We start from the raw sequence: 13,082 nt of genomic DNA, 5'->3' as shown, positions 1-13,082 counted from the left end.
CAAAACGTCGTGTTACGGCAACGCGACTTAAATACAAGGTTGATCTCAGGTTTTTGGTCTTGATTTCTTTCCTTTATAGCCCTTCCCACAGGAAAGGTTTGCTTTGCCCAATGGACTATGGTTATGTACGTATGATTATTGAACACATATTCGGACATTATGTAAACGTGTTCCAAGCGTGCAAAATAAGGTAAAGTCAACACAAACTATCATTCTAAATGCTGAACAAGGCTCGTCGTTTCAAGAAAACAGGACAACGTAACTATTCGGACATCGTTACATGTAAATGACGGACTTAAATTGTCCAAACACTTAACTTTATATCATAATACGGTACTCATACACCCCTCATTTCATTTTTATGCATACACATACAAAATAACTTGGCTACGCGCATGGTATTATCACCAAAATGATTCAAACTGTTATCATTTTGTTATCTGTGCTGAAACACATTAGTTCGTTCATTTATTTCACCAGCAGTTTTATATTATAAACACCAGCATTTCAACTATGCCGTTTATCTTTTTTAAAGATATTTCTTGTTAATGTACAGTAAAACATTTCAAACTTGATAATTTTAATGTTAAAAAGATAAAATTACAATAAAAATCAGTTTCAGGTTCCGACGAGTTTCGAACTCGTGACCTTCTGCGTGTTAAGCAGACGTGATAACCACTACACCACGGAACCTTGATATGTTATATATCTAGACATGTTTTACGGTCGCCCGGGCTTATTGTTCGAGTCGCCAGAGTTATTTCTTCAAATACTACCTTCGTCACAATATATCTGATGTTATGAGTTCTGACAACGGAATAATGGCCTAAATATATCGTATTTACCACGCGGGATTGGTGTATAGGTGTTAACGTCTGTTACCATACATGTATTACCCACGGCGGGTATTGATTTCAATTACTGTTGTGTTTTTACGTCGGGTTTATTTTTTTCCTTAGAGAGTTGAAATTTATGTTGAGATTATTACTTTACTTTTCTTACATATATAACTTGATGTGGTGGTTTTTATTATTTTTGTTTACATTCAAGTAAATGTTCCCTTTATAACGCATTCGTTTTGGGATGTTACAAATAACACGAAAATATAAGAATTAATATTAATCGACTCTCTCTTCCAAATCGAAAACAACCAAACCGGCTTTAATAAGAAAAAAAAGAAACAGAGATTTTGGATTAAAAACTGAGGTTCTGGCGAGGTTCGAACTCGCGACCTTCTGCGTGTAAAGCAGACGTGATAACCACTACACCACAGAACCGGATGTTTCACTCCGTTGTCTGCTACATACGGCCTATCTATGGTGTTTCCGCTATCGCCAAATTTCCAATATCGCTCCTTTGCTCCTTCGACCTAAACGCGAAGGAGCGAAGGAGCGAAAACACGATGGCGAATGAGCGAAAATTCATACCTATCACAGTTCTACTGCCTACTTGTGCAATACCTATATATGATTGTCTTCTTTGTAATTAGTATTGCTATCAAAGGTAAATCATCAAATTTTGGTCTTAATCCAGAAAACCAAGTTAGTCTATCTCGGTTATAAACTAACATTAATTATAAAATGGATACACCATTAACAGGGCAAAGGGAACAAAACATATAAAGTCTTGTTTAAGAATGATGAAATCCCTACTGGCAGAAACAAATGGGCTGATAATTATTATTTTGATTATTGTGTCGGTGGAAATATATTTTCACTTCTTTTCAAAATAACCAATGATTCAAAACTTCAGTGGTTCCAATACAGAATTTTACACTATATTTTGACAACAAAGTCCGAAACCATAACACACATTTTTTGGGATTGTCAAAAAGTACAGGATTTATTGCAGAGTCTAGAAATACTTCTAAATGCAATTTCTTTTACTATAAATAAACAATATTTTATTTTTGGACTCCCATCAGATAGAAATGTCTATAATAAAGTTGATAATGAGATTAACATCATCATTAAACATTATATCTATAAAACCAGATGTCTGAACGCTACCCTAAATTTAAATGCTCTTATCAATTCAATAAGAAAAAACCACAATTTCAAAAAGTATACAGCAATTGGGAAGGGCGAAGCTTCTCTTAAATGTTTTAACAAAGGGTGAGAAAAATGGAAAAAGGTTTTACTTTTGTAAGTATTTATAACATTGAATATATGTTTCGTCTCAAACTCTGACTGTTTGCAAAAAGCCAATGACATTTATAAAATTTTATCATATATTTTCAGGAAATATTTCTTAAAAGCGTTTTCAAATCGATTATCAATTATATTTTTCTTCCGAATGCCTTTTTTTGTCTGAAGTGTCTGTCTTGTGCTTGTCTGTTAATCAATCTGTCAGTCCTTCCGATTATCTGTTTGTGTTTGGATGTCTTTATAGTTGTCCGTCGGGTGTCTGTCTGTCCTTTTGTTTGTCTTGCTGTTTGTCGTAATAGATGTCTTGTATGTATTTATATTTTGTCAATCTGTCTGTCCTTGTAGTTGTCTGTCTGTGGTGTCTGCCTGTCTTGTGCTTGTCTGTATCATGTGTCCCCCTCCTTTAATAAAAATAAACTACACATTACTATTTTTTGTTTGGATTTTACTTCACTGTACATTGATAGAAACATATACGTATATACATATATTTCTTTCTCTAAAAGAATAAACGAATACAAACATAGATATGTAAATGTCAGTCATAATGATGTGTGTATATATCTACTTCTATACTACACAACTATTCAGATATGATTACTTGAATACGTATGAAAGGAAATGCAAAATGTAGTATGATATGGATGCTTGTATGTATCAAGAGTGATGATGATGATGATGATGATGATGATGATGATGATGATGATGATGATGATGATGATGATGATGATGACGACGACGACGACGACGACGACGACGAGCTAATTATATATATATATATGATTATAGTGATTTTGGCCACAATGTGAGATTATTAATAAGTGCGTGTATCTGAATGTATATCATAAAAATGGTGATATATCGAGTATGGATGATGATGATGATGAGGTTGAGAATGGCGATGATGACATAATTATGTACGTATAGGTGTGATGACAATAGTGGTTTTGGTCACTATGTGAAAAAATCATGAATTAGCGCGTGTAAGTGAATGTATACCATGAAAATGATGATGATGATGATATAATACATGTGATGTAATTATGATTTCATGTGCGAGTGTATGTGTTATATTCAAATAAAATAGATAAATTCTACACATTGATAAAAATAAACAGAGGTTTCGGCGAGGTTCGAACTCGCGACCTTCTGCGTGTGAAGCAGACGTGATAACCACTACACCACGAAACCGATTGAACATCTTTTCTTCAAACTTTAAAACTAATTTATTTCATTAACGTTATAAAAAAATCCAGGTATATAAAACGATTTCCAGTTACTTTAATCCAGACCTTTTAATGTCCTAAGACGTATTGTATCGGGAAAAGACGTTTTTATAGGCATTTTCAAATGGCACTTTATATTTTATGTTTCATTTAATATATGACACTTTTCCGAGTATTGAGTCACATTTCTATCAAAAATATGTACAGTACAAGTTTTATTCACTCATGTTAGAAAAAAAAAAGAAAAAAAAAAGAAAGAAATAATAAATATAATTTTTCTGAGGTTCCGACGAGTTTCGAACTCGCGACCTCTGCGTGTGAAGCAGACGTGATATCGATATAAGTAATAAAAATGCAGACATTTGTCAGGCTCGCCGAGTTGTGTTGAACACCCTACGCAGGCATTTGTTCGAGTCGCCCGAATTTTTTCTTCAAATATTATCATCGTCAAAATATCTTTGATGTATGAGTTCTGACAAGTGAAATAAACGCCTAAATATATCGTATTTACCACGCGGGATTGCTGTATAGGTGTTAACGTCTGTTACCATACATGTATTACCCACGACGGGTATTGATTTCAATTACTGTTATGTTTTTACGTCGGGTTATTTTTTTCCTTAGAGAGTTGAAATTTATGTTGAGATTGTTTCTTTCCCTTTCTTACATATATAACTTGATGTGGTGGTTTTTATTATTTTTGTTTACATTCAAATAAGGTTTCGCTTCATAACGCGTTCGTTTTGGCATGTTTCAAATAACACGAAAATTAAACTATGCTATGCGACTGTCTTTTCCCAGTCGAAAATAATGAAACCGGTTTTCATAAGAAAATAAAAAAATAAATTGAAATTTTAGATTAAAAAGTTAACTGAGGTTCTGGCGAGGTTCGAACTCGCGACCTTCTGCGTGTAAAGCAGACGTGATAACCACTACACCACAGAACCGGGTATTAGACTCAGTTGTCTGCTACCTACAATTCAATTTCAATTCAATTTATTTCTCTTTAACCATACATAACAGTACAGAGAAAACATATTTACACAATACAAAAGTTATATACAGTTGTTCAGCCAGTGTATAAAGTATGCACACGCAGACTGTATCAATTAGTTTATCAAAACATCTGATATTTAACCATATCGTTACGCATGATACCATTTTATATAATTTCAAATCATCAAAACGAAAAAAAAAAAAAAAAAAAAAAAAAGATCAAGTCAAGATGAACATGATGTGTAACATCATGCTATGGAGGACACATTGCTAAAGATAATACTAATGAATTTACAGAGTTTTTTCAATGTATTTACGTGGTTTGAGTTCATAAGATCTCTAAATTTTAATATGTTCGGCCTTGTATAATAATATTTATTTAGATATAATTTTCTATGCGCAGCTAATGACTGGCATTCTAGCAGATAATGGAATTCATCTCCTATTTGTTGACTATTACAAAAAGTACATATTCTTTCGTGGCGTTCAATATTATTCCACCTTCCAGTTTCAATAATCAGTCTATGATTTGTAGTTCTGAACTTACAAAAAGTATTTCTTTCTTTATCTGTAAGAACGTCTAGATAGCATTCAAAACCAAATTTGTTTTTAAAAATTCTGTAACAACCAGACTTAGAAGAATTAAATACATCATTTTCCCACTGCTGTATAAACTGATCATGGAGTGTTTGTTTTACATATGACTTTATCCAAGAAGTATCTAATTCCTGGATATACTGGATATTCCACACATAGCTAATACCACATTCATCTAATAATTGTTGTATATAACGTATATAGGGAACATTATTATTACGGTATTGGTTTAGACATAACAGTTTATAAGTTATTACATTTAGTTTGTTTTCTTTTGAATTAATCAATTGAGACCAATAGGTCAACATTCTCGTCTTAACTGAGATATTCAAAGGATAAGCTCCAAGTTCACCATAAACCATAGACGTTGGTGTACTTCGTTTGACCCCTAATAATAACTTACAAAACTTTAAGTGCGCTCTCTCAATGACTTGTAGATTTGTAAAACCCCAAATCTCACATCCGTATAACAATATAGGTTTTACAATTTTATCATACAGATCATATATACACTGAACAGATAAGTTATATAACCTTCCTTTCTTTAAAACATCATACATAGCAATTGTTGCTTTTTTAACATTGTAATTTTTAGCTTCATTAAAAGAACCTGTGCGTGAAAAAACAGTGCCCAGGTATGAAAAACTTTGGACAATTTCTATGTCTTCAGTATCAAATTTGAATTGTAATCTGTTATTTAGACGACCTTTACTGAATATCATACATTTTGTTTTCTCACTGTTAACTTTCAGTCTCCATATTTTACAATATTCACTAAAAACATTTAGCTGCATTTGCAGGTCTTCTGGGGTGTCAGAAAATAAGATTGTATCGTCAGCATACAACAAAATAAATAGTTTAATATACATATGTAAATCAACTTCAAGTTGGTTTGTCAGGCACTGTAAACCGGTAACATTATTTCTAGTCATAAACTCCTCAAGGTCATTCAAATATAAACTAAATAAAAAAGGAGACAAGTTTTCCCCTTGCCTCAATCCATTATTGCATGCGAAGAATGCAGAATTCTGACCATTAAATGATATGTTAGATTTAATACCTTGATACATATTGTAAATAATTGTATACATTTTGCCATTTATATGATTTAACAACATTTTGTTCCACAGACCATTTCTCCAAACTTTGTCAAAGGCCTTTTCAAAATCAATGAAAATACAGTACAGCTTCTTTTTCATCATATTAGTAAGACTAATTAGGGAATACAGCACAAAAATATTGTCTATAGTTGAATACTTCTTGCGAAATCCAGCTTGGTTTTCACATATTAGATTAACTTCGTCGGAATACTTTAATAGTCTTGCATTTAAAATACTTGTGAATAGTTTGCCGATGCAACTTACAATAGTAATCGGCCTATAATTTTTAGGGTCTGAGGGAGAACCCTTATTTTTATAAATAGGTACAATAGAGCCTCGAAGCCAGCTTTCAGGGATTTTCCCTGTGCTAAAAATAACATCAAATAATATAACATAGAGATCAATCATTTTAGAGAGCGAATATTTAATATATTCATTAATGATGAGATCATCCGAGCAAGCCTTATTGTTTTTCAGTAGCTTAATAGCATGTTCCACCTCCTCTCTGGTTATATTACTATTTAATACATTATTTACAGGACCCATATCAATATCATTATTATCAAACATGTTATCATCTACTCCAACATTTAAGGTTTTAAAGAAATTAAAAAGCGTGTCAATCGATATGTTACCTTTTTTGTTTTTATGTGTACTATTAGAACTTTTAAGTAGTTTCCAGTAATCCCGTGCATTACTACTTTTCATATCTTTCAACTTACGACGGAGGTCTCTTCTGAATTTATTAATACTTTTATCCATTGTATGTTTGTAAGATTTTTCTGATTCTTTATATTTATTGAAGAAATAATCATTTTTGTGACGTCTGTACATACCTTTATGGCGTCGGAATAACTTCCTGGCCGCCTTACATTCACCGTCAAACCAGGGTTTAGAATTTGATTTTGGCTTTTTACATATATTAGTATGGTTATATTTGTATATACCAAAAGTTGACTTAGCAGCACTTACAAGCACATCACTACAGTCTGCCATAAGTGTATTGACATCTAGGTCGTTCGTATTACTGCATTGGTTAATTGTATCAATAATATTCTGAATTTTGTCATCGTTTATATTCTCAATAAAATGTTGGATTTTCTCAGTCTCCCAGTTTTTAATACGTTCAGTATAATCTGTTGTATCATGTGTATTAATGTTATCATTGGTAACTGTATTGGCCATACCACCTATAGTAAGAGTTAGGGGACAATGTGCATCTGACATAAGAGGGCTAAAATCTAAAACATCAAAGTCACGTATGCGTTTTAGGAGCTCAGAGGAACATATGACATAATCGACAACGCTAGAACTTTTACAGGTGTACTTACCTATATCTCTATCACGACCAACTCTACCATTACAGATAAAAATGTCATTATATTTACAAAAATCCAATAGTCGGTTCCCAAAATTATTTTTGTGTAAGTCCTGACTTTTTCTGTTCTTAGCAAAACCGGAATTTTCAAATACATTCATGTATGTAACTTCATTTAGGATTTCAGTTGTTAATTGATCTCTATCGTCTATTTCATTGTAATCAATAAAATCTACAGAGCTCGCAGTTCTTGCATTAAAATCTCCTAACAAACACACATTTTTGTAATTAGCTGATAACCTCAAGTATTCAGTTTCAATTTCCAAATATGGATCACCAATACAGTATGTAGAATTCTCGGGTGGGACATAAACCATTCCAAATAAAAAATCATCATCACTTTGTAACTTCGCGCCATCTAACCTAAACCAGCTTACGTATTGACTATCACTTTGTACTTCATAGACATAATCTTCCAAGTCATATTTATATGCTATAACTATACCACCCGACTTCACTTTTTTAAACTTTGCCCTATTTTTCATTACAGTTTTAAAACATGGCAAATCAATGACATCTAAATCATCAGTTTTGGATTCACAGAGACATAAAATATCAAAACTATTTACAAATTCACGAAACTCAGGATATTGAGCTTTTCTCACTAAGCCACAAACATTTAACGACAGTATTTGTATTGTACATGCATTATAGTTACTTTTTCCACCACCACCATATGTATTAATCGGCTCGTTTGAAACCAAGCTAGTGTCTATATTTTGCCCTCCGGCGCGTCCCTATTCGTGCTGATTTGAAATCACCCGTCTACGTTTCGAGCGCGGTTGTTGAGTGGGCGTATGCTGACTGGCCATGGGCTGAACATTCGGGCCCTTATATAGTACACCATCTATGTACAGCTGATCTCTGTTCAACACAGTTTTTTTCCCGTTTTTCCTAGCTTCTTTCGCTACCGGATATAAAATTTTCCTTTTGTCTTCAATTTCCTTTGGAAACTGTTCGTTTATACCAAAATGTGACCCTTTTAGTTCTTTAGCACTCCGCTTGACTCTCAGTAAATCCTTGTAGTAAATAAACTTTGCTATGATTGATCTTGGCCGTGTACCGGTACGCCTGTCGCGTTGGCCGATTCTATGGACGTTGGCCATAGCAATGTCATGGGCGTTTACAATTTTGAGTTTACTTTCAATGAAATTTTTCAATGTTATTTCATCATCATCTAGACTCTGATTTTGGTCCCAAATTTTCTCTGGAATACCTGAAAATATCAGATTATACTTCATGCTCCTGCACTGTGCATCAGTAGCCCTATCTTTCATTTCCTCTATCATTTCGTGCAATTCATCAACTTCATCTAGGACTTCATTTTCATTTTTTTCCAATTTGTCAATGCTTTTCTTCATGTTTGTAACGTTTCTGCCGACTGTATCATTTGCAGCCTTTACCCGATCCATGATATCACTGTTACCCTGTATGTCACTTTCCATGTCCCTTATCTTATTTTTCATACAACTGATATCTGTTTCTGATCTTTCTACCCTCACAGTTAGGTTGCCGAGTTTTGTGTTAATCTCCTCGAGAGTGCTGGTATTTTCCTCAATTTTAGACAGTCTTGATTTCACTTCAGTAAACATTTCAAAAATAGAATTGATCGTGTTTTTCATTGTTGTGGTTTCAGTACTGACATCAGTTTCACTAAATAATGTTTCCCTACACTCTGCTAAAACTTTGGATGTAGACATACCTGTATTGTCCAGTGCAGCCATATTGGTGAGTTCAAGTCCTCAGAGTAAGATTTTCAAATCACAACAAAAGTTCATTTTCCCGGATAATTCCCGAATTTTTCCAGAATAATACCGAACAGGATGCTAATCCAACACTTACACAGCATTTTCAACAGTTTATAATGTTAATGACCCTACATTTTAGATAAAAACCAGCAAATTTCCTCTCCCAGATTTTTCATGTGTGTAGACACCTGGCTGAACACTACTCACTACAGGCTAATACCTATACATGGCAGTTTACTTTGTAATTAGTATTACTTTCAATTGTAATTTATCAGAGTCTTATCTTAATCAGTTTCCCAAAAATCTAAATAAGTATATTTCGGTTATGAACTTTCATGAATTATAAAATGTATATACATATTGGCATTTATAAAAATAAACAAAGGTTTCAGCGAGGTTCGAACTCGCGACCTTCTGCGTGTGAAGTAGACGTGATAACCACTACACCACGAAACCGATTTATAAAGAACAGTTTTGAAATTTTCAAAGTAATTTTAATGATTAACGTTATAAATAATAATTTCCAATTACGTTAATCCAGACATTTTTATGTCCAAAGACGTATTGTATCGGGAAAAGGCATTTTTAAAAGCATTTGTGAATGACACTCTATATTTGCATTATATTGGATTTATGCCAAAGTACCGAGTATTGAGTCATATTTCTATAAGAAAATATGTACAGTTCAGCGTTTTTGACTCATGTTAGATAAAAAAAACAAAATAAAATTAATTCTACATTATATTTAAAATTAATAAAAAAAGAAAGTAGAAAACATGTTTCACTTTTTGTGTTCAATAGATTGTAATAAAAAAAAGTATATCAGGTTCCGACGAGTTTCGAACTCGTGACCTTCTGCGTGTTAAGCAGACGTGATAACCACTACACCACGGAACCTTCATACATAACGAGCCTGACATTTGTCGGAGCGGGCCGAGAGGTACATTGTAGGCCTATCGTCGGTGCCGCTATATATACATACATACAGTGTACATGTATATGAAGCACCTTGATATACGTTCAATTTGTAGCATTAATCAGTACAATGACAAAGGCCATTGGACATTTAACGAGATATTCAAGTTGGAACATTTCTGTCGTTCTATATATCTTGAAGTCTTCGTGTTGACTTCTCAAGATATGGTATAAGAGTTCTGAGGGGTGGGGGTATCAGATGTGTAGGATGAATGCACGTAGATAAATGCCAAAGTTTGTCAGGACTCTAGCGGGTCCATTCCTTGAGAGATGTTGATGAAACTTCACACACTGATAGAAGACTATATATAGTATCTCGGACAAGTCTAAGTTTCACAGTTTTGGGTCAAGGTCATGGTCACCATTTTAGTTCTATTTTTCTATAGCGCCTTCTTTCCTTCAGCGATTTTTATCTGATTCCATACAATTACAAATGACTATAATATCTTGGATCCACAGTCAATGTACAGTATATAAATATAAGTATTTTAGTATCCTCAATACATATATATAAATTGACTGTATTTGTTGACACTCATATTGATGAAGAGACGCTACGTTGACGACATCAACAACATTTGGGACGCCATGTTGACGACATCAACAACATTTGGGACGCCATGTTGACGACATCAACAACATTTGGGACGCCATGTTGACGACATCAACAACATTTGGGACGCCATGTTGACGACATCAACCACATTTGGGACTCCATGTTGACGACATCAACAACATTTGGGACGCCATGTTGACGACATCAACAACATTTGGGACGCCATTTATTCCATGGACGCTCTTTTTATTCAACAATAAATGTACGTCCGTGTTGTATAGCAATATAAATCGATGCCCGTATTGTACAAGGATAAATGGGCGCCCGTGTTATACAATAATTAATTGGCGCCCGTTTTATACAATAATAAATTGGCGCCCGTGTTATACAATAATGAATTGGCGCCCGTGTTATACAATAATTAGTTGGCGCCCGTTTTATACAATAATTAGTTGGCGCCCGTGTTATACAATAATTAATTGGCGCCCGTGTTATACAATAATTAATTGGCGCTCGTGTTATACAATAATTCATTGGCGCCCCGTGTTATACAATAATTAATTGGCGCCCGTATTATGCAATAATTAACTGGCGCCCGTGTTATACAATAATGAATTGGCGCCCGTGTTATACAATAATTAATTGGCGCCCGTGTTATACAATAATTAATTGGCGCCCGTGTTTTACAGCAAGAACAGGAGGCCAGTCTTGTTCAATAAGAAATGCAAGTCCGTTTTGTACAAGCGATAAATGGACGTCCGTGTTGAACAGCAAAAAATGGGCGCCAGTGTTGTTAAAAAATGAATGGACCGCCGTGTTGTATAGCAATTAATTTGACGCCTGTCTTGAACAAAAATAAATCGATGTCCGTCGTGTACAAGGATAAATACACACCCGTGCTGTACTACAATCAACGAGCGCCTTTGTTTTACAAGAAATGAAGGGCCGTGTTATACCACAAGAAATGAAGGGCCGTGTTATACCACAAGAAATGAAGGGCCGTGTTATACCACAAGAAATGAAGGGCCGTGTTATACCACAAGAAATGAAGGGCCGTGTTATACCACAAGAAATGAAGGGCCGTGTTATACCACAAGAAATGAAGGGCCGTGTTATACCACAAGAAATGAAGGCCCGTATTGCACAAGAAATGAAAGCCCGTATTGCACAAGAAATGAAGGCCCGTATTGCACAAGAATACATTGGCGTTCGTGCTGTGCAAAAATAAATGGACGCCCGTGTTTTACAGCAAGAACAGGAGGCCAGTCTTGTTCAATAAGAAATGGACGTCCGTGTTGTACAAGCGATAAATTGACGTTTGTGCCGTACAAGTATAAATGAACGCCCGTTTTTTACAAGAATAAATGGAATCCTAGCTTGTATAATATTTACAATATATACAAGACATTTGGAAAGACAACAGTGAACAGTAGCGGGTCTTTAAATATATCGTAATAAATAAATATTGTAGTATATATTCAGCTTACCGAGCAGCCCCTGTGTCACACACTTAAAATGCCAATACAAACAGGTAAACTAAGAATAAAAAGAAATAACAAACCCAGTCATCGAAATTTAAGTATGTACTTTCATTTAGATATGTTAAATAATATTAATTATTTAAGGTTATAAAACGTATTTACATATTTTGATTATTAACAGTTGAAAATTAGAATATTCTCGGTTGTTAGAGTATTTCGTTAAACGTTGTTTATGCCGTACACATGTACTTGAGTATTTCAATTTGGCAGCAAGGATGACGTAACATTAAATGTAAAATTGGAATAAAAGAAGGAAGGAAAAATAAAAAGAGGAAGACAAAAAGATGCAACGAAAAAAAAAAAACCCACAAGCGAAAATGCACACACGAACAACGCACCAACAAAAAGTAACTAGTTTATTGTAAAGGAAAAACCACTTCGGAATTCGAACTAGGAACGCGTGTGCACCTGTGCTCATCGACGTAAACGACTTAGCCATTTAACATATCTAAATGAAAGTACATACTTACATTTCGACGACTGGGTCTGCTATTTATTTAAATAAATCCTCACGACCGATTCGTCAATATAAACAGTCTCCCTTATTATCTTAAACTGTTAGGTTTAAACATATTTTATTGTCAATTAAGTGAACAAAAGGATAAGGCACAAGTTATGTCAACGTATTGACGCCCTCTCCTAAATACAATATAATATTTATTGGCCTAGACAATATTAATGAAATATAACACATTATATACATGTATATATATGTACGAATGTTTATCTTAAAATCTTTTGCTGGACTTTATAAAATAATGCACATGTCTGAAAATATTTAGATTTACATTATCGGCATACAGATTGTTACCATACAA

General features: G+C 34.0%; 6 non-coding genes across 6 annotated transcripts; all 6 read right to left on the bottom strand.

The window, feature by feature from the left end:
• Positions 1–620: 620 nt before the first annotated feature.
• Positions 621–693, bottom strand: Trnav-aac. Its single transcript has one exon. It is a non-coding gene; the product is annotated as a tRNA-Val (tRNA).
• Positions 694–1,204: 511 nt separating this feature from the next.
• On the bottom strand, positions 1,205–1,277 carry Trnav-uac. The gene has a single exon. It is a non-coding gene; the product is annotated as a tRNA-Val (tRNA).
• Positions 1,278–3,265: 1,988 nt separating this feature from the next.
• On the bottom strand, positions 3,266–3,338 carry Trnav-cac. The gene has a single exon. It is a non-coding gene; the product is annotated as a tRNA-Val (tRNA).
• Positions 3,339–4,247: 909 nt separating this feature from the next.
• On the bottom strand, positions 4,248–4,320 carry Trnav-uac. The gene has a single exon. It is a non-coding gene; the product is annotated as a tRNA-Val (tRNA).
• Positions 4,321–9,575: 5,255 nt separating this feature from the next.
• Positions 9,576–9,648, bottom strand: Trnav-cac. Its single transcript has one exon. It is a non-coding gene; the product is annotated as a tRNA-Val (tRNA).
• A 368-nt stretch (positions 9,649–10,016) lies between these two features.
• On the bottom strand, positions 10,017–10,089 carry Trnav-aac. The gene has a single exon. It is a non-coding gene; the product is annotated as a tRNA-Val (tRNA).
• Between the last annotated feature and the right edge of the window lie 2,993 nt (positions 10,090–13,082).

Source organism: Pecten maximus, chromosome 10 (genome assembly GCF_902652985.1).
Source record: "Pecten maximus chromosome 10, xPecMax1.1, whole genome shotgun sequence".
Lineage (NCBI taxonomy): Eukaryota > Metazoa > Mollusca > Bivalvia > Pectinida > Pectinidae > Pecten > Pecten maximus.
This window is presented reverse-complemented; position numbering and strand designations above follow the sequence as displayed.